Below are 20896 nucleotides of genomic sequence, written 5' to 3' on the forward strand. Positions count from 1 at the left end.
TTAAAGGCATTGAGGAATTTTTACAGAAGAAATTCCCTCTCAAGCACTATATCTCTGGGTATGCTTCCTCAAACCCGTATCCTTAGTCTAACCAAGAGACAACATCAGTCAAATGCAAATTAAGGGACATTCTACAAAAGATCTGGCCAGTGCTCTTCAAAACTGTCAAGTTCATGATAAACAAGGAAAGACTGAGAAAATGTCCAAGATTGGAGGAGACTAAGGAGGCCTGATGACTAAGTGCAACGTGGGATCCTGGAGGAGATCCTGGAAAAACTGATGAAGTCCAAATATGCCGCAGTTTAGTTGAAGGTACTGGACCAATGTTAATTTCTGAGTTTTGACAAACATGCCTTGGTCATGAAAGATGTTACTCTTGGTGGAAACTGCACGGAGGATATATGAGAACTCTATGTTATATTTGTATCTTCTCTGTAAAACTATTATTATAATAAAATAAAGCATTTATTTAAAAAAGAAAGAAGTTTTAAAATAAGGGTAAATGTTATACTGACTGGATTATTTTAGAAATAAAGAGGAATCTTCTTCTCGATAATAATAAAGTCAAAAATTAAAAGGTAAGTTACACATGCTGATCAGAACCGCCCCCATGCAGAAGCCCACTTCCCGGCTGGACCTGATCCTGACCATTTAGGCCGCAAGGTTCCTACCAGGCTTTCCAGCCAGGATCTTGTTTAAACTTGGTTAACCTACATGGCTTTGCTAAATGGATGGATGGCCAGCTACAGTGCAAAATCAGCTTTTGGGGAAGAGGAATAACCTCTTTAGGGTTGAATCTGCAAAGCGAAAGGCATAGAGAATCACAAATATCAGAGCATCAAATCCCTTTCTTCTAATAAATATTAAAATACACATCAAGCTTTTTCCCTTCAAGCGCCTACCACAGTACTTGGCACACTGTTCGTGTATCATAAATATTTGCCGAACTTCATGTCACCATAACCCAGCTTGGGATTGCCCACAACTAACTTGTTGGGAAAAAAATACAACCAAAGTAGATGTAAAGCTAGACTCTTTTTTTGATGTTGGCTTTGGGGTCTTTATTTTAAGTCTGAGATGAAGGGAAGGGAACTAGTATTTACTTTTTTTTTTTCTTGCTGAGGAAGATTTGCCCTGAGCTAATGTTCATTGCCAATCCTCTTTTTGTTTGAGGAAGATTCACCCTGAGCTAACATCTGTTGCAAATCTTCCTCTATTTTGTATGTGGGTCACCACCACAGCATGGCCACTGACCAGTGGTGTGGGTCCGCACCCAGCAACTAAACCCAGGCTGCCAAAGCAGAGCACACCAAATTTAACCACTAGGCCAGGGGGCTGGCCCTAGCATTTACTTTTTAACTAGATTATTTCCAAGGTAGCTATTCTACATATTTGTTGATGTAAACAAATGAAACGATTGAATGAGTATTTAATGTTACACAATGAATGTTTACAAAATAATTTATTATTTTTCTGATTGTAAAATGAATAATGCTTTCTATAGAAAACATGGATACCATAAAAGTAGAAAGAAGAAAATAAAAGTCATACTTGATAATCCCACAACCCAGAGACAAATAACATTAACATAATGATGAACTTCCTTTTTATGCATACATAGATTTGTTTCATGATTAGAATCATACCATATAACCAACTTTTAAGTGATTGTTCCATTAATCAGTTTTCTGATTTTAAAAGTAATAAATAATTATGACTAATAGTTAAACAGCACTTATTATGGGCTAAGTGGTATTCTAGGGTTGTACAGAAATTAACTCATTGAATCCTCACAAGGATCCTGTAAGCTGGCTACTATCTTCATTCCCATTTTACAGATGAAGAGAGTGAGACACATATTGGCTAAGTCTCTTGCTCAGGATTATATACATTTTGATATTTGATAAAACCATTCTATGTGGATGAACTAGGATCTGAACCAGGCAGTCTGGCTCCAGAATCTACACCTTTGACCATGGTACTACAGCGTTCTTCATTAGCTCCTTTACGAAGTTTGAAACCGTGGTAGCCAGCCTCCAAGGTGACGCGCACCTCCTGGAGTTCATTCTCTTGCGTAGTCCCCCTACGAATCAGGATTAGTCTGTGTGTCTCATAGAATATTGTGGAAGTGACTGTGTGTGATATCTGAGGCCAGGTCATGAAAGGCACTGCAGCTTCCCCCTTGGTCTCCCATGTAGCACTCACTCTGAGGGAAGTCAGCCGACTTGTTGTAGAGACACCTGAGGATAACTGTGGAGAGGCCATGTGGAGAGGAACGCACTTGCCAGCCATGCGAATGAGACACATTGGAAGCAGATTAAGCCTTCAAGTGACTGCAGCCCATGCTGACTTCTGACAGACCCTAATAAGAAATCGCTGCCAAAACTACCCAGGCAGGCTGCTCCTGAATTCCTGCCCCACAGAAACTATGAGAGAGGATAAGTATCCATTATGTATTTAAGTTTCTAATTTTTGGGATAATTTGTTCCACAGCAATTAGATAACTAATACAGGAACACTGGGAAAAGTATGAAAAAAATCACTTCAAATTTTACAATTCCAAAATAACTTAGTTGTAACTTGGATATAATCCCTTCTTTTAATGTTTAAACACTTAAACTAAACATGTGTGTAGTTTTAAAAAATAAAATGAGTCATACTGTAAGTCCGTTTTTGTATACTACCATTTTCCCACTTAATGTGTAAATAAATTTTAGGTAATTTAATTATGTCATTAGAAAATTCTTCAGAAACATAAGTTTAATGCCTTTAGAATATCAAACTAAATGGATGGTCCACAATTGAGCCATATTTTTGGACATTTAAGTTGTTTCTTATAAACCACAGTAAATATCTTGGAAAGAGACAATACAGTGAATTGTTAAGACCATGACTTTGAACTCACTCTGTGTATGCAAGGCTAGTTCTGTCCTTCCCAAGTGCGACTTTGAGCAAGTTCCTTGATATCTGTGCTTTTTTCCCTTCATGTATAAAATAAGGAATGGAGTGCCATTGCTGGCACTTATTTTTTTTTTATTGTGGTAAAATATGTATAACATAAAAGTTACCATTTTTATCCAAATTGGAAAGGAAGACGTAAAACTCTCACTGTTTGCAGATGATATGATTTTATTTAGAGAGAAGCCTAAAGAACCCACCAGAGACCTATTAGAAATAATCAACGACTACAGCAAAGTTTCAGGGTAAAAAATCAGCTTACAAAAATCAGTTGTATTTCTAAACACTAACAACAAACTAGCAGAAAGAGAGGTCAAGAATACAATCCATTTACAATCACAACAAAGAATTAACTACCTAGGAATAAATTTAACCAAAGAGGTAAAAGACATATACCATGAAAACTGTAAGACATTATTGAAAGAAATTGAAGAAGACATAAAGAAATGGAAAGATATTCCATGCTCATGAATTGGAAGAATTAACATAGTTAAAATGCCCATATTACCTAAAGCAATCTACAGATTCAATGCAATCCCAATCAGAATCCCAATGACATTCTTCATGGAAATAGAACAAAGAATCCTAAAATTTATATGGAACAACAAAAGACCCCAAATAGCTAAAAAAATCCTGAGGAAAAAGAACAAAGCTGGGGGCATCAAAATCTCTGACTCCAAAATATATTACACAGCTGTAGTAATCAAAAGAGCATGGAACTGGCTCCAAAGACATACAGATCAATGGAACAGAACTGAGAGTCCAGAAATAAAACCACACATCTATAGACAGCTAATCTTTGACGGAGGAGCCAAGAACATACAGTGGAAAAATGAAAGTGTCTTCAATAAATGGCGTTGGGAAAACTGGACAGCCACATGCAAAAGAACGAAAGTAGACCATTATCTTACACCAAACACAAAAATTAACTCAAATTGGATTAAAGACTTGAATGTAAGACCTGAAACCATAAAACTCCTAGAAGAAAATATAGGCAGTACACTCTTTGACATCGGTCTTAGTAGCATCTTTTCAAATACCGTGTCTACTCAGGCAAGGGAAACAAAAGAAAAAAGAAACAAATGGGACTACATCAGACTGAAAAGCTTCTGCAAGGCAAAGGAAACCATGAGCAAAACACAAAGGAAACCCTCAAACTGGGAGAAAATATTTGAAAATCATATGTCCAACAAGGGGTTAATTTCTAAAATATATAAAACACTCATACAACTCAACAACAAAAAAACAAACAACCCGATCAAAAAACGGGCAGAGGATATGAACAGACATTTTTCCAAAGAAGATATAAGGATGGCCAACAGGCACATGAAAAGATGTTCAACGTCACTAATTATTATGGAAATGCAAATCAAAATTACAGTGAGATATCACCTCACATCTGTCAAAATGGCTTTAATTAACAAAATGAGAAATAATAAGTATTGGAGAGGGTGTGGAGAAAAAGGAACCCTCATACACTGCTGGAGGGAATGCAAACTGGTGTAGCCACTATGGAAAACAGTATGGAGATTTCTCAAAAAATTGAAAATAGAAATACCATATGACCCACTTATCCTACTACTAGGCATTTATCCAAAGAACATGAAATCAACAATACAAAGAGACCTATACACCCCTATGTTCATTGCAGCATTGCTCACAATCACCAAGATGTGCAAGCAACCCCAGTGCCCATCAATGGATCAACGGATAAAGAAGATGCAGTGTGTATATATATATATATACACACTCACACAATAGAATACTACTCAGCCACAAAAAAGACAAAATCATCCCATTTGCAACAATGTGGATGGACCTTGAAGGTATTATATTAAGTGAAATAAGACAGACAGAGAAAGACAAACACTGCCTGATTTCACTCATATGTGGAAGATAAACAAACACATGGATACAGAGAACAGATTAGTGGTTACCAGACGGGAAGAGGATGGGGGTGGGGCTAAATGAAAGGGGTAAAGGGGCGAGGGGGCACATATGTATGGTGATGGATAGACTATCGGTGGTGAGCACGATGCAGTCTACACAGAAACTGATATGTAATAATATACACCTGAAATTACATAATGTTGTAAATCAATGACGTCAGTAAAATCAAAAATTTTAAAAAATAAATAAAAATTTCAGTTATCATTTTAACCATTTTTAAGTGTACCAGTCAGTGGCATTAAGTACATTCACATTGTTGTGAGCCATCACCACCATCCATGTCCAGAAGTTTTTCGTCAACCCAAATTGAAACTCTGTATCCATCAGACAATAACTCTCCATTCCCTCCTCCATCCAGCCTCCCGGAACCACTATTCTACTTTCTGTCTCTACAGATTTGACCGTTCTGGATACAATATTTGTCCTTCTACGTCTGGCTTGTTTCACTTAGCATAATGTTTTCAAAGTTCATTTATGTTGTAGCATTTGTTAGAATTTCATTCCTTTTGGCTACATAATATTCTCTTGTATGTATACACATTTTGTTTATTCAGTAATTGGACAATGGCCTTTTGAGTTGTTTCCACCTTTTAGCTATTGTGAATAATGCTGCTATGAATACCAGTGTACAAATATCTGTTAGAGCCCCTGCTTTCAAATCTTTGGGGTATACACCTAGAAGTGAAATTGTTGGATCATATAGTGGTTGTATTTAATTGGGGGGGGGGGGAGGAACTGCCATACTATCTTCCACAGTGGTTGCACCATTTTCCATTCCCACCAGCAATGCACAAGTGTTCCAGTTCCTCCACATCCTTACCAATATTTATTTGCTGGGTTTTTTTTTTTTTTTTTTTTGCGGAGCCGGGGGAGGAGGAGTTTGATAATAGCCATTCCAATTAGCTTGAAGTGGTATCTTATTGTGATTTTGATTTGCATTTCCCTAATGATTAGTGTTGTTGAGCATCTTTTCATGTACTTACTGGCCATTTGTATATCTTCTCTGGAGAAATGTCCATTCAAGTCACCTCTTGACCACCACTTCTTTCTTGAACCTCTTCTCTGCTTTCCTTTGGTTCTCCCTCCAACCCTCTGGTCATTCTTTCTAAACTGTTTTGCTGCCAGCTCCATGCTTCCCACCCCACTGGGGTAGAGTTTCCTAGAGTTAGACCTTTGACCCTCCTTGTACTAATTTTACACATGCCACTTCCTCAGGGAGTCTCATGGCTGGTGTGAGATTTGAGGAACTTATTTCCAATGAGGAAGTCAAGTTTTCAATTAATACTCTATAAATAAATGAATGAAATTAACAAAGAGGTATAGTTAGTCAATAAAAGAAGAAAAACTGAATACTAAGAAATACTCGGGTAATCAAAAGAAATAAGGAAAGGCAACAACAAAAGAAAGAATTGACATCAAATGGGACCAGTAGAAAAAAGTAAGATGATATTAGACTTAAACACAAAGATTCAGTAATTAAATTCTAAGGGACTAAATACTTCAATTAAAAAGGACTGTCAGGCTGGGTGAAAAAGCAAGACCAAACTTTATGCCATGTACAAGAGACATATTTTAAATAAAGACACAAATAGGCTAAAAGTCAAATTACAGGAAAAGATATACCATACAAACACCAATCATAAGAAAGCTGGAGCGTCTATATTACTGTTTGGTGAAGTAGACTTCAAAACAAAGAATTTTATAAGAGATAAAGACATATCATAATGATAAATGGGAAAATTCATCAAGAAGACATAATAATCCAAATGGGTGTAAACCTAGAATTGCAAAATTTATGAAGCAAAAATCTGATAAAGGAATAGACAAAAGGAGATATAGATAAATCTATAATTATAGTTAGAAGTTTTAACACTTTTCTCTCAGTAATTGATTTAACAATTATAGAGAAAATTAGTATAGAAATTGGAATAACACTATTAATCAACTTAATTGAAATTTATTTAGCATTCAGCCCCCAAACTTCAGAGCATACGTTCTTTCCAAGTGCACAGGAAACATTCACAAAGATAGACTATATGCTAACCAGAAATAAACAAGTTGATCCTAAGATCATATGGAAGTACAAGGGACCCAGAATAGCCAAAACAACCTTGAAAAGGAAGACCATATTCAGAGAACTCACATTCACCATTTTCAAACTTTATTACAAAGGGATAGTAATCAAGACAGTGTGATACTAGCATACAGATGGACATATAGATCAATAGAATAGAATGGAACATCCAGAAATAAACCCACACCTATTCAGACATTTGATCATTGACAAGGGTGCCAAGACCGTTAAATGGGGGAAAGAGTTGTGTTTTCAACAAATGACCCTAGGACAGCTGGATAATTATATGCAAAAGAAAAAGTTGGATCCCCTACCTCACACCATATACAGACATTAAGTCAAAATGGATAAAAAACCTAAATGTAAAAGCTAAAACCATAAAACTCTTAAGTATAGATCTTTGCGATTTTGGATTAGATAGTGATTTCCTAGATATGACACCAAAATTACAAGCAACAAAAGAAAAAAATATATAAATTGTACTTTACCAAAATTAAAAATTTTGTACTTCAAAGGATACTATCAAGAAAGTGTAAAACAACCTAGAGAATGAGAGAAAAATTTTGCAAATCATATATCTGCTAGTATCTAGAAAAAAAATTATTGCAACTCAGTAATAAAAAAGACGACTCACTTTAAGAATGGGCAAAGAACTTGAGTAGACATTTCTCCAAAGAAGATACATAAATGGGCAATAAGTGCACGAAAAGATGCTCAACATCATTAATCATTAGGGAAATGCAAATCAAAATCACAGTGAGATACTAATTCAGCCACTAGGATGGCTATTATTTCAAAAAAAATGAAGAAGAAGAAAATAACAAGTGTTGGTGAAGATGTGAGGAAATTAGAACCTTCATACATCGCTGTTAGATGTGCAAAATGGTGCGGCCTTTGTGGAAAACAGTTTGACAGTTCTTCAAACAGTTAAATATATTGACTCATTAATTCTACTCCAAGGAGTATACCCAAGAGATTTGAAAACACATCCTCACACGTAAACTTGTATACAAATGTTCATAGCAGCATTATTCCTAATGGCAAAAAAAGTAGAAACAACCCAAATGATATGGATAAACCTAACGAATGGATAAAAAAAGCAGAACATCCATACAACGGAGTATTATTCAGCCATGAAAAGGAATGAAGCACTCATACATGCTACAGCATGGATGAACCTGGAAGACGTTACGCTAGGTGAAAAAGGCTCAGCGCAAAAGGCCACCTACAGTACAATTCCACTCACAGGAAATGTTCAGAATAGGCAAATTCATAGAGACAGAAAGTAGATTAGTGGTTGTCAGAGGCTGGAGGAAAAAGAGAATGGAGAATGACTTAATGAGTACAGGGTTTCTTTTTGGGGTGATGAAAAATGTTCTGGAATTAGGTAGCCATGATGGTTGTACACTCTTATGTAAATCTTTAGTAAACCACAAAATTGTACACTTTAAAATAGTGAATTTTATGGCATATGAATTATGTTTCAAAAAAACAGATATAGAAAGAGGAAATGCTTTCCAGTTCATTTAATGAGGCCAGCATAACACTGTAATGGGCATGTTTCTTTTCCTTAAAGATCAGCACCTGAGCTAACATCTGTTGCCAATATTCTTTTCTTTTTCTTTTTCTTCTTCTTCTTCTTCTTCTCCCCAAAGCCCCCTAGTACGTAGTTGTGTATTCTAATTGCAGGTCCTTCTAGCGGTGCTATGTGGGATGCCACCTCAGCATGGCTTGATGAGCAGTGATGTGTCTGTGCCCAGGATCTGAACCAGCAAAACCCGAGGCCACCGAAGCAGAGTATGCGAACTTAACTGCTTGCTACGGGGCCAGCCCATATGATGGGTGTTTTAATGTATTAACTTGGCCAGGCTACAGCCCACAGGTAGTCAATCAAACAGTAAGTTTGCTGTGAAAGTGTCTTGTAGATGTGATTAAAGTCCATAATCAGTTGACTTTGAGCAAGAGAGATTATCCTAGATACTCTGGGTGGGCCTGATTCAATCAGCTGAAAGGCCTCAAGAGCAGAGCTTTCTCCTCCCTGAAGAAGAAATTCCACCCGTGGACGGTGGCTTCAGCTCATGCCCAGGAGCCCAGCCTGCCCCTCCTGATGCCTTATGGATTTCAGACTTGCCTCATCTGCCCCCACAATCGCATATTCCTTGCAATAAATCTCTTCATGTCTCTCCCACTGGTTCTGTTTCTCTGATTCAACCTTGAATGATAGATACTGATATCAAAAGCAGAGAACAATCTTAGCAAAAGTAAATAAATAAAATTACAGACCAATATTCCTCATAAACATAGACAAAAATTCTTGACAAAACGTTAGCAAATTAAGCTCACCAATATATAAAAGGACAACATATCATGACTAATTGGGGTTTATCCCAAGAATATAAGCTTGGGTTATTATTTTAATAATCAGTCAATGTAATTCACCTCATTAACAAAATAAAGAGAAAAGTCATTTCAGTAGAAGCCCCCCACAAAAAGCAGTGACAGAATTCATCATCTGTTCTTAATTTTAAAAAACACAAACTCTCAGCAAACCAGGAATAAGAGGCACTTCGTTCAACCATGTGTTAGTTTGCTGGGGCTGCCGTGACAAAGTGGCTTAAACAGCAGAGGTTTCTTTTCCTGCAGCTCTGGAGGCCGGAAGTCCAAGATGAAGGTGTGAGCAGGGTTGGTTTCTTCCGAGGCCTCTCTGGCTTGTAGATGGCTATCTTCTCTCTGTGTCTTCATGTGGTTTTCTCTCTGTGTGTCTGTGTCTCAATTTCCTCCTCTTGTAAGCACAGCAGTCATGTTGAATTAGGGCCCACTCAATGGCCTCATTTTAACTTAACCACCCCTTTAAAGACCCTGTCTCCAAATACAGCCACATTCTGAGGTCCTGGGGGTTAGGACTTGAACATGCGAATTGAGGTGGGGGAGCCCTATTCAGCCCATAACAATCTAATCAAAGACATCTATGAAAAGCTTACAGCTAATATCAGGGTAGGGGATGAGGTAAGGATTTCCATTCTCACCACTTCTTGCCAACATTGTACTGAAGGGCCTACACAGTGCAATAAGGGAAAGCATGGAGAGTGTAAAGAAAGACATCAAAATCTCTTTATTCACAGTTGACATGATTACACACATAGAAAATCCCAAGGAATCCACCAAAACAAGTGGCTAGAAATAAGCAAATTTAGTGAGGTTCCAGAATACAAAGTTTATGCATAAAAACCAGATGTATTTTTACATGTTTACAATGAACAGTTGGAAAATGAAATTTAATAAAGCAACACTACCATTTACAATTGCATCAAAAAGCAAAATATTTAGAGATAAATTTAACAAATATGTTCAAGACCTCTACATTGAAAATACTTACATTTCAGAGAGAAATTAATGAAAATTCAAATTAATAGAAAGATACACTCTGTCCATAGATTGGAAGGCAACAGTGTTAGGATGTCATTTCTCTCCGTATTAATCTATAGATTCAATCAATTCCATTCAAATCCAAGAGGCTTTTATTGTAGAAATTTGCAAGCTGATTCTAAAATTTATAAAGAAGCACGAAGGACTTAGAATAGCCAAGCAATTTTGAACAAGATTCAAAAGTTACTGTAAAATAGCTGTAAACTACAAAGTAATAATTTTGAACAAGATTTCAAGGGTTACTATAAGGGTACACTAATCAGGAAAGTATGTATTGGCATAAGAATCTATCTATATATCAAAGGAATAAAATAGAGAGTTCAGAAACAGACCCACAATTATATGGGTTCAATTTGTATTCAACACAGCTGCCAAAGCAACTCAGTGGGGAAAAGGAAATTCTTCTCAACAAGTGGTGCTGGAAAAATTGGATGTCCAAACAGAAAAAATAAATCTTGACCCTGCCTCATACCATCCCCCAAATTAACTCTGGATGGATTATAAACCTATATGTAAAAGCCAAAACTATAGAGCTCTTGGAAGTGTGCATTAGGAGACTATCTTTGCAAGCTTAAAGTAGGCAAAAATACTTAGATCAGATACAGAGAGCACCAACCATAAAAGAAAACATTGATATGTTGAACTTCATAAAATTAAAATGTTCTGTCCATCAAAAAATGCCACCAAGGGGCCGGCCCTGTGGTGTGGTGGTTCAGTTCAGCACGCTCTGCTTCAGTGGCCTGGTTCGAGGGTTAGGATCCTGGGTGTGGACCTACACGACTCCTCAGCCATGCTGTGGTGGCATCCCACTTATAAAGTGGAGGAAGATTGGCACAGACGTTAGCTCAGGGCTAGTCTTCCTCAAGCAAAAAAGGAGGAGGATTGGCAACAGATCTTAGCTCAGGGGTAATCTTCCTCAGCAAAAAATAAAAATAATTGTTTTAAAATGCTACTGAGAAATTTAATAGGTAACTCATAGATTGGGAAAAATTTGCAATATATATGTATATATATATATGTATATATGTATATATATATACATATATATCTGACAAAGGGCTTGTATTTAGAACTTATCTAGAACTCCTGCAACTCAATAACAAGAAGATTAACAACCCAATAAATGAATAGGGGGTCCTGATTAAGATTCTGAGAGCAGAGTTCACCTTATATGTCTCAGGAGGGGAAGAAATGAAAGTTAAACTATACTCTAAGAAAGTCCACTCCATCATCAATCAGCTGTCCAAGGTTTTCAAAAGAAAACAGCCGCATGAATTCAAAGTCCAGTGTCACTCTTCCAGGGATCTTTGGTACATTCTGTACAGAGGGTCTACAAAGAGCTTGGGAAAGATTAATCAGATAATCCTCACAGTTTCCTCCAGAGACAGGTGAGCGAGTGAACAGTTCAGCCTAATCCGGTCAAGAAAGAAAACCAGGACAGGCCGGCTGCTGGGCTGAGCGATCCGGGCTCCGGGTGGACGGGACGGGCAGATGCGCCCGGGGGCTGAGCCAGGGATCCGCGCTGGGACAGCTTGCCTTCCCCACCTTGTCTGACTGACTCACCCACCGCTCGCCCAGCAGCCCGTTGTTAAATAAGGGCTCCCTCTCGGTGGAAGTCGGGGCTTGCAGCGTGCCTGAGGGCTCTCACTTGAGAGGCGCGTCCTGCCGGCGCCCCAGGTGCCGCTGGTGACTCACTTCCTGCTCCCGGGCTTGCTCCAGCACCCAGCCAGGACCCAGGGTCTCGACGCCTCGTCCTCTGCGCCTCTGCCGCGACTGTTTCCCGGCCTCTGCCAGGCTTCCAGGGCTCCCCCAAAGCCCTCCCCGTGCGTTCCTCTGCATCTTTCCTGCCCGGCCCTTGGTGGCGCTTGGCGTTGCTGGGTCATAGTAGCGAAGTCTCCTTTGCTAAACCCAGGGATGAACCTGCTGCTGTGCTTACAAACCTTTCACGGTCATTCTGGCCTCACAGCCTTGGTTTCTGCTGGTCCCCTCGCTTGGAATGCCATTCCCTTCTTTTTTTAGCTCTTCAAACACTATCCACTGTGCGATAACCACCATGCCCAGGACCTCTTCCCTGTGTTCTCCCTCTTCCCGACTTCCTCACCCTCTGCACTCGGCGACTTTATCGTGTAAACCACTTTACAGGACACATTGCATCTTTGTCCTCCTTGGAGAAGACAGACAATAAACTTGTAAACATATAAAAAGACAACTTAAAATACAGACGGGCATTATGAAGACAACAAAACAGTCTACCTGACTTGTGAGGGCAGTGTGTGGGGCGGGGGGATTTGGATGGCATAGCCTCTGAGGAGGCCACCTCTGAGTTGAGACTTGAGCAATGAAATGGAGCCAGCTGTGCAAAGATCCCAGGAATAATGTATCTGGCTGGACTCACAGCAAGTTCAAAGGCCCTGAGGTAGGGATAACTTGGGCATTTGAGCAAAAGAAAGAAAAGTAGCATGACTTGGGGGTGGTGTGTGAGGGGTGAGTGGGCCAGGTCAATTCATAGAGGATTGTGTGGGAGGTGGAAGGCAGAGTTCATCCTAATTACTTCTGGTTTTGTGGAGAAGGAGGGAAGCAAATGCTGTGTGTTCTCGGCCCTGTCTTGTAAAGGAGTCGGGACCCTACTTGAGGAAGCCATTTGCCCTTCTCTTTCAGAGCCCCTAGAATGGAGCTCAATTTGCCAGGCCTTCTGTCAAATGTTCCACATGCCACACGGGGCTTTTTTGTTGGAAAGAAATTAGTTCCTGTTCAGAGGACACAATAAGAGAGCAGCAGATGGAGAAGGCAATAGGTAGAAATTCTTCCAGATATCTAAGACTATTGTTGGGAACAGACAGAGGGTTTTCTAATAACTTCCTTCCTCCTGACTCCTTATATCTAGAAAATCAACCCTGCATTTTACACAAATTACATCATCAAGAGGAAGTCTCAGTGTCTGTCAGTGATTGAAAAAACATTTCCAATGACAAATAGGCTAGAAAGTGGAGGAATTCATGGGATAGATGTCACTGGGTCACAAGTCTGCTTCCAATCCATTACCCCTGAGCTTTGAGGGGTCAGATAAAAGAGTGTGATCGGCGAACTTCCTTTCTCTTAATAATAACCATAACAAGCTCTACTGAACAGACACTGTAAGCCAGGCACATCACATTAAGCAGTTTACCTGGAAAACTTAACAACCTTCACAACCACCCATTTTTCGGATGAAGCTTGCAGACGTTAAGGAATTTGCCCACAATCACATACTTGGTCAGTGGTAGATACGGGATTCAAATCCAGTCTGATTCTGGAGTCTGAGGTCTTAACCACTATGCGTCCTACCTCTAAAGTGGCTGTGTCCTTCAGATGTCTGTTCCAGGCTTCCCAGGTACTCGCAGAGCCGGCCATGTTGTCTCCAAGCTGCTCCCTGGGCCTGGCAGCGGCCCGGGGGCTGGTGCCTGTCCATGCAGGAGCTGCCATCCCCTGAGGTGCCGGCCGACGCCGTCCGGGCTCAAAGCCAGAGCAGAGGCAAGTCCGGGATTGGCAGAGCCAGGCCAAGCCCTCTTTCTGTTTCCCTTGGGCAAAAGGGTGAGGAAACTGCCGGTTTTATGAACAAGTTCAACCTGACCTCTTTTTGACTCCACACCCAACCTTCTCTGGAAGCTTCTTTTTAGGTAGTTGCTGAGATAGTTACTACAGAGAGAGACATTCCCCACACTTTTTGTTAAAGTAGGGCCTGACTTCTGCGCGATGTGGTCCTCAAGGCTGAGCGTTTAGTCTGAGGGGAGGCTCTGGGCCAGATGGGCCCTCACAGGGGCTTCTTCAGATCCAGTGACAGAACCAAACCGGTCAGCAAGATTGATTTAAAGTAAGAGCAAGATGAGACAGCGAGAGGAGTCCTGGATGAAGGCAGTTTGCCTCCAGAACATCCCATGGGCCGGCTCTCCCAGAGAGTTTGTACCCTCCAAAGGCTGGCACCGCATGGCAGGCTGGGGACCCTGAAGTACGTTGGTGTGGGGGGTTGAACTGTGGCCCTCAAAAGATATGCCCAAGTCCTGGCCCCCAGCCCCCGTGAAGGTGACCTTATTTGGAAAACGTACCTTTGCAGAGATGATTAAGTTTAGGATTGTGAGATGACGTCACATTGGATAGGGGGTGGGTTTGAAATGCACTAACAGGTGTCCTTGCGAGCGGAAAGCAGAGGCAGGTTCCAGAAACAGGCCTCGGGGGAGAAGGCCACGTGAAGATGGAAACAGAGATTGGAGGGATGGGCCACAAGCCAAGGAACACCTGGAGCCACCAGAAGCTGGCAGAAGAAAACACGGATCTCTCTCTGGAGACTTCAGAGGGAGCGTGGCCTGCCATCACCTTGATTTTGGACTTTTGGCCTCAAGAACCACGAGAGGGTAAATTTCTGTTGTTTTAAGCCTCGAGATTTGTGGTAATTTGTTAAGGCAGTTCTAGGGAACTCAAGAGCGTGCTGCCACTCTTTGTCTTGGGTCTTATTCACTAGTTACTCCACTCGACTCCATCCCCAGAGTAAGGGGGTCCTATTTACAAGGAGAAATGCAACTGCGAAAGGGAGGCAACGACCTGCCTGGTGCATTCGCCCTCTGTAGGCAGAGCCCAGGGCAGAAAATCAAACGCTGCCGGTGGTTGATCTTCAGAAAGGTCCCCGGCTCAGGCTTTGAGAGGGACTCCTCTTCTCCCATCCCGACCCTGGGGGCAGTCTTGCTGGACAGCTTCCAGAGGTCTAGCCAGCACCCTCCCTCCCTGCTGGGGGCACACGACCAGTTCAGCTTCACCAACTTCCTCTCTTCTCGCTTGAGACCCTGCAGAATCATTCCTGGGATTCTCACTGTCCTTCTCTGAACAGGGCATGACCGGGACCCCGCTTCCTACATTATCACCACAGGCCAGTTTTCCTCTTTCAGTCCCCTTGAGTTTAAATGACTCCAATTTCTTTGGTCCCATATTTACCAACAATCCTTCTTATTTCATTCCCACAGAAGGTGAATCCCACCCTTTGTGTGTGGATTTTTCTAGTTTCACTCTAAGAACAATTTCCAAGTCCTCAAGGAGTGGAGGAGGCACCTCATGGTTGGGACTCCACACTCATTGGCGTGATGACTGACAGCGCTCACTGGAGTCCACAACCATGGGACAGAGCTGGACCTCTTGACGTGAGCTGAGGAGCCGTAAACAAGATGCCAAAGTGATGTCCTTTGGTTGCTGGTTGACATAGGGCAGATTCATCCACACTTCTCTTTTTTCCTTCTGTGTGTGTGTGTGTATGAGAGAGAGAGGGTGTGTGTGTGTTGAGATAGGAGTCAGTCACTAGCTGCTAAAGCTTTTGGCTTTCTCTAACTCTAAATAAAGGGAGAGACTTTGAAGGTCTTACTCTTTTTCCCTTTAACTCTAAAATCTTAAGATTCTCTGGAGCTTGTCCCAGGAGAGTTTAAAACAAGAAATAACGAGTGCACGAGTGCTTTCAACAAAGACTTGCAGAGGATCCAAACCCACTAGAAAAAAGAAACTTTCAGGTCCTCCTCCTTAATCCACTGTCCGCAGTAACCAACCCTTTGGCAAAATGTGCTGCCAGGAGGGATTCGCTTTTTTTGTTTGTTTTTACGTTTGCCCTTGAGCAACCTTCCAGGGTTCGTGCTTTGCCCCTGGCCCCAGAGGGACAGTCGCCAGGCAGCACCCCCTGCAGCAGAACCTGTCCTCACTGCCCCCGCCCTGCCAGCGATCCTGACTGCCCTCTCCTCTGCAGACTTCCTTGACCAAGACAAAGAGAGACAGTGAAAGCAAGGGCTTCCAGTGCAGGAAGAAATAGACATGTGGACGTGAAAAAGCGGAATACAAGAGGATGAGGTGCTCAACAGCGGAGAGACGCATCTCCATTTCCTTCATTCCTGGATTCACCCCATCTCAGACTCTCAAAATGTCAGATGGGCATGCTCCCTGAGGACGTGGCCTCACAATGGGCACACTCAGCTAAAGATGTTGTGTGACCTCACAATGGGCACGCTCACTGAAGACCGTGTGGCCTCCAGCGCTGGCCCCCTGTAGGAGGGCTCTGCTCTGGTTTCCGTGCTGCTCCTTCTTTGCTTTGTGGACACGGTTTGGGGAGTGGGGAGGTGGGTGAGCAGGGATGGATCTCCCAGGAACCCTCTTTGTAAAGCTAACGAGGCTCACATTGATCTTGTCAGTCAGCTTTACCCAGTGGAAAGACCAGCCCAGGAACAGACCCCACGGGCTGGTTTACAGGAATCTAGGTGTCACTCTGGTTTCTGAGACAGAGTAGGCAAAGGCCAGAGATATAGCCTAAGAATATCTATACATTCAGAGATAGCCTAAGAAGAATATGGTCCACTAGTGATCTAGTTTTCCTAGACTCATTCACTCATTCATTTCATTGGGAAAATATTTATTGTGTGCCTTCCCTGTGCCAGGCATTGTGCTGGACACTTGGGCATAGATGGGTGAACAAAACTGACATGGATCCTATCTTCAACCTACCCAAGTGGTTGGTTTTCCTTTCCTAAGGCTGAGGAAATGCCCGGGCAGGAGAATAGGTCTGTCTCCTTTCTGCCCCAGTGTGTGAATATTGGGGTACAGTGCGTGCTCCAGCTCCCATGTTTGAAGCCCCACCTCTGCCTCTGGTCTGCCATGAGCCCGGGAGCTCCATCACCCCCTCATCTCTGAACAGGCTTCCAGCCCTGGCCCTAGCCTTGCTCTTTCAGGCATATAGCTCCCTCTGTTGGTGACCTAGACCCAATGCCCTCACCTGGGCTGGGACACCATTCTGCACTGACAGCATTTTCTGCTCATCTGAACTCTGTGTGTTGACCACCCATCTACTCATCTGTCCATCCCCCCAGATACCCACGGCTGAGAGCTGTGCCCGTCCCAGGGGTTGAGAACATAACAATGTGCAGGGTAAATTTTCTGTCTTTACCACAAGGTAAATTTTTGGTCTTCTCACAGATTTCAAGTTCAGTTCCCTTCCTTTGAACGAGGATCCCAATGCTGGTAGATGAATTGGGAATGGGGTTCACTCCATGAACCCTTTCAAAGGACCTGGGCTGTGGGATCCCCATGTAAGTGGACATTTTGTGTTGGTCCTTTGCTTCCTAGAGTTCCCAACCTAAATGGATAGATCTGTCCTCACTCTGACCCTGTGCTACATGTGGAGTGATGAGCTTAATGCCTCTGGGGAGACTGAAACTCCCATCCCCCATGCCTGCCTCCTTCCTCATTGGGCAGCTCCCTGCTTCCCCTCCCTAAATCAGAACCTGCTGGCAATGAGCATGACTGAGGAAGGCAAGTCCCAATCAGAATCTTCTGCCACCTTCCCTCCAGCCAACCATTGTTGCTGGGCTCCTAATGTACCTGCTCATCTTCACCTTCAGGATGCTGGTCCCCCACCAACACCTCTGCCATTTAAAAGCCACCCACACACCGTGATTCTCAGCAGTGCTGGGGGGGAACCTCACATCCCTCTTCTTGCTCCAACAAGCCTCGTAAAAATGCAGGAGTTGTGTGCAAGGGGCCCTCCAGAGGCCGAGAAGAGTCACTGCGTCCCCTCAAAATGAATAATCAGCCTCTCTCCCGGAGGGACAGGCCCTTAAAGGGCAGAGTGTCGCTGGCGGAAAGCCAGAACGCAAGCTCTTTTATTTTCTCCTTCTAAGATTTCTGTGATTTAACTCTTTTTTAACTTTTGTTTTAATATAGCTTTATTGAGCTGTAATTCATATATCATACAATTCACCTATTTAAAGTGTCTATTTCAATAGTTTCTAGTATATTCACAGAGTCTTGTTACTATAACCACGATCAACTTCAGAACATTCTCCTCACCCCAGAAAGAAACCCCTTACCCATCAGTGGTCACTTCCATTTCCTCCCAAGCACCCCAAGTCCCTGGCAACAACTCATCTACTTTCTATCTCAATGGATCTGCCTATTTTGGACAATTCCCATAAATGGAATCCTGCAATGGCCTTTTTTGTCTGGCTTCTTTCACAAAACAAGCTTTTGCTCCTTATTTCATTTGCACTTTAATTAGAGTGATAATATGACTTATCAACCAAACTGGGACACTTTTAGAGTGAGAGGGACGCTCTTAATGATTACCCTGCGAATGCGGGCATAAACCAAGGTTGTCCCTGGCCCGCCTGGCAAAGGTGTGGACATCCTACCTTCTGCTGAACGTGGGTAAGGAGCCCGCACCTCACACCCACTCGGAGCTATCCACCTCCCCTTCCCTAAGTCCAAATTACCGAATCACCCTCAGCAACCTCAGGCCTCACCGGGAATGGAAGGGAATTTACTTCTAGAGTTGCTAATGCTCTGTTTACAGCCAAAGCGTGCTTATGATTTATGGGAGAAATAAGACTGATCTCCCCGAAAGAGAAGAGAACTGGCAGTTTTATTTTTCATTTTGGAAGTATGAAATTTGACCACATGGGGTACAAACTGCAAACAAAAGCAGACGCAGAAACAAAGCTGTTGTGACACATGTGACAGGGAAGTCTTGGACTGCGGGCCGTCAGAAGGAAACTCGGGGAGGCTTCACTGGGAGGGTCACGCGTCGCAGCTCTGTAAAGGGCAGCGTAATTATTTATTGTTGTGCTGTTAAACGCACCTGGCTCATGTCATCTCTCACCGCACCCGTCTCTCCCAGCTCTTTTTGTCACTCTTGGAAAATGTTTGCAGTGTCTGTAAGCAAATGAAAAATTATTCTCTAATTATAAGTGTCTGTTGGGTAGAGATAGAAGTTACGCCTGTTTGACAACACCCCCTCACTGTTGCTCCTGAAAAACGAGCATGAGATACGGTTCAGCAACAGCCGCTTTTAGCTATTGATTCCCTCCTTGCTGCAATACGGCTCTGTCAAATCAGGAGATCTCTTTATCAACAGACACAGGCATCATCACCAGCCAACATGCATTGATGGCCCACCACAGGCAAGATGCTGTGCTACATGCTGTCGGGGCTGCAAATAAAACATATTGAGGCTGCCTTGGAATGCTACCACGTAGAAGGAGAAATTATGTATGGTAACCAAGAAGTCGTCTTCCCGTAATCTTTGGCCCTGATCACAGCCCTGCCTCAGCCCAGAACCTAACTTCTCTAAGAACCGAATGATTTTTCTATGTTTGTGTTCTGAATTCACTAACAAGGCCAATTTGGGACCACCTCCCACAATGTGGTCCGGGATTGCCCCACATGGAAATTGATTTTGATTCCTACTGTTCAGGTGCGGGCTCTGTCCTGAGAGCCAGACATTGGGTCTAGATGCTTCCAAGCCAAGGACGCCCCTTATGCCAGTCCAGTTCTGGGCCGCAGATGCAAATGTGCTCCTCTGGTATCTCGAGTAGCTTTGGTTTGTGTGTGTTTTAGGTCTGAGCTCATCCATCTGGCTCCCCTTCTGCCACCTTTTCTTGTGTTTACACCAGCAGTCTCGATTTGTCTTCCAGCTCTTTCTGAACCAATTATGCTATAGACAGATTTAGTCGATTTCTAGGCCAGATGCTCAAATACATCCTTTGCTCCGTTAAAAATAATCAAAGTAGGCTCCCAGCCAGCCGCAGGATTTACAGACCCTTGAAATTCTAGGAGAAATCCATAGAAATTTTTCTGATTCTGGCACAATCCCCAAATTCATTCATCAGGGAAAAAAAACGGCATTGATTGCAAATGAGTGTGGAAAACATCTTGAATGTCGGTCAGAGCCCCCAGTCTCTCCCAGAGCCAAAGGCTGGCCTAGCCCAGCTGGTGCAGCTCTTTCCTGATGCAGCCTTCCTCGCAAGCTGGCCACACCACTTCTAGGGAGGGTGAGCAGCTTTGGAGAGGTCTCCCAGCCTGTGTCGACCCCGCCCCTGAAGCCTGGGAAGCTGGGTTTTCTTGTCGGCACTGGATTTGGCACTTTGTTGTGTGTTTGGGTGCTGTTTATACATATTCCTCCATATTCTCAAGGAATGTCTCATGTTTGAGAAAGGACTGTCATCTCTTGCTTCGACTTAGAGCTCCTGGGAGGGGGTTGCTGATAAACTGGGTATGGCGTTCCACAGAGAAAAATCTTCTGTCATCATATCACCTGGAAAGGAAACCATTTCCTTAGCAGGAGCTCGGCACAGCGCACACAGAGCGGGTGTTTGTGCCACTGGGGTAAAGTACAAAAGCTCCTGGGTTCCTGGCTAATGAGGGAGCTGCCCATAGGCAAATACCTCTTTGCCACTCAGGCTCACACAAAAGCCTCCTCAGCTTCTGGAAGAGAAGCAAGTCTCAAAATCCAGGATGCAAAAGGACTCCAATCTACTCCCTGGGGTCTCAATTAGGTGGGTCTGAGGTGAGGTCCAGGGATCTTCATTTTATAGGAGCATCTAGGTGAATTTGACGCAGGCCGCCACCAACTGTAAAATGCATGGCCTCCCTTTATCTCCCAGGATTCTTAGCTCCGAACACACTGTGGGCTGCATTTAGAGTGCTCCACCTGGC

The 20896-nt window shown here is 42.6% G+C and overlaps 1 long non-coding RNA gene across 1 annotated transcript in view; it reads right to left on the bottom strand.

The window, feature by feature from the left end:
• Nucleotides 1–14034, bottom strand: part of LOC138918497 (uncharacterized) — a 63010-nt gene extending 48976 nt beyond the window's left edge. Inside the window, exon 1 of the long non-coding RNA XR_011427936.1 lies at nucleotides 13733–14034. This is a non-coding gene — a long non-coding RNA (uncharacterized lncRNA). The remainder of the gene's footprint in view (nucleotides 1–13732) is intronic.
• Between the last annotated feature and the right edge of the window lie 6862 nt (nucleotides 14035–20896).

The sequence above is a fragment of the Equus caballus genome, chromosome 17, assembly GCF_041296265.1.
Source record: "Equus caballus isolate H_3958 breed thoroughbred chromosome 17, TB-T2T, whole genome shotgun sequence".
Lineage (NCBI taxonomy): Eukaryota > Metazoa > Chordata > Mammalia > Perissodactyla > Equidae > Equus > Equus caballus.